Source organism: Electrona antarctica (genome assembly GCF_951216825.1).
Source record: "Electrona antarctica genome assembly, chromosome: 11".
NCBI lineage: Eukaryota > Metazoa > Chordata > Actinopteri > Myctophiformes > Myctophidae > Electrona > Electrona antarctica.
Window position 1 is genome coordinate 16,081,454 of NC_136792.1, and position 2,127 is coordinate 16,083,580.

A 2,127-nucleotide genomic window follows, 5' to 3' on the forward strand; every position below is an offset into this window, starting at 1 on the left:
TGTCTGTTTGTTTCAACTGCGAATGTTAATATCTGTTTCTTTGCATTGCTTTGTGTATATATAGTGTTGCCGTTGTGGTTCGAGATAAGATGCCAGATGGTTACATTCTAACCCTGAATCTTGGATGCTGTTTACCTTTGTGAGCTAATTCCTATGCGATTGTAGCTCATATTGTAGGTCTTTGATAATTTAACCATCCCCCATAAGTACTAATTTAGTGTTAAATCTAGATTTCTTTTTCATACTTTGTGTATTGACAGTATACCATTACCTACCTGTAAATGTGCCATCCATAAAGACAATTCAATACTCAGATTTATTTGAAGGCATAGCCATGTGCTGTTACAGCTTTTCTGCCCAACAGTTGAGTCTTCATTGTTTAAATGATGATCTTTCTCATACTTCCTTTTCATTTGTTGTTTATTTGTATTAAAATCCGGGACTATCTCTTCTCATGTTTATCAAGAATGTGATCATGAGTAGTGTACAAAGCAACTCATGTGAGAATGTTTTCTAAAGCAGCAAAGCATATTGTACATGTACCCCCCCCCCCCCCCCCTGGGAGGCCTACAGGAAAGTTCTCAAAAGTGTTACTAAAAGCTGCATTTGATATGCCAGCTACAATATATATATGCCAAGGTCTACAATACTAAATTAAATTACACTAAAATCACCCTCTGTATATTTTGTAGGCTTCACTTTGTAAACAAATTAAATGTGTGACTAAGAGTCATACAAAACAAGGTCCCTTAAGTCTGTGTAACTTTAAGGTGTGGTTCCCACAAGGGGATGGACACAAGATAATCCGCATAAGTAGGTTGATTATGGGGCCACGATTAAATCAGCCGTAGCTTTCTTATGAAAATACCCCCCAAAAAGAAGCAAACTTTATTTAATTAACACATAATATGCTATTTAGTTCCCAACTTGGGAACTAAATAGTCAACAATCCCAACACATGCATTACACCAAGGAGGTCAGAGGCAGAGTATAGGGCACACAACCACTGGCCACTCTGTCTCTCACCAGTTTAGAGCTGGAGCTGTCTGATGAAGACTCTAGCTGTGTTGAAACATTAATCTATAATAAAGTCTTGACTGGGAGCTTTACAAAGTTACAGTGTGCAGACTTTTATTTTTATAGAGCTGGAATGCACCCTCCTGTAAGTACCAGGGATTGAACCAACAGCCTTATTGAGTCGCTTGTTGGCTTCCCTAGCAATGCCAAACTGCCCCACATGTCCACCCCCCCCCCCCCCCTCCACATGTCCAAGTTATGTGCCTATTCTTTCTTTAGCAGTTGTGAAACAACACTTAAGGACCACTTCACCCATTTCAACCTATTTTCATATTATATTTTCATTTAAAAAAAATCTGTCTCAAAGGAGAACTGTGGACAGTTCAGAAACCCATGCCTACCAGTGACATGATCAATTATAAAAGATAACTGGAAATAGAAGACACTGTTCTTGCATTATTAAGAAAAGAGAACAAATAAATAAATAAATCCAAACGTGCCTCTACTGATGAAGTCACAGCCCTCCTCTGAGACCTAAATAGACAAATAAAATGTCCCCATCAAGCCAAGCGCTATATAGTGAGGAGCAATTGATTGATTGATTGATTGATTGATTGATTATAGGCTTACTTTATTATCAGTTTGCAGAAAAAGCACAGAAAAGTAGCCTACGCAGTTTCCCAAATGGGGTCCTTTATACTCAGTTCATCGAAACATTTAGTGACCTAAGTCCTTATACTGTTTTAATACCTCTGTTCTCAAGCCCTTCCTTTTATTTGGGGAATGTTGTAGCTAGGCCACACCATAGGGGCTACATTATACAGTAAACATGCACTCCTTCTTGTCAAATAGTGTCACTGCTGGTCCAGTGAGGTGGGAAGCCTGGTGAGGCGATCGTTACTGCTGGAGGCTAAAATAACTGACGCGTGAACCTGCAGCCTGGAGACACCTACTGGTCGATTGCACCACATTGATGTAGAATTTAGAACTTGTCTGGTAGTTGATAGAAGAGAAGGAATGCAATCTCGACCATGCTCGCACGTGACGCAGGCATCTTAAATTAAAACATGTAGGTACATTACTACTAAAGTAGAAATGTGTGCTAATTTA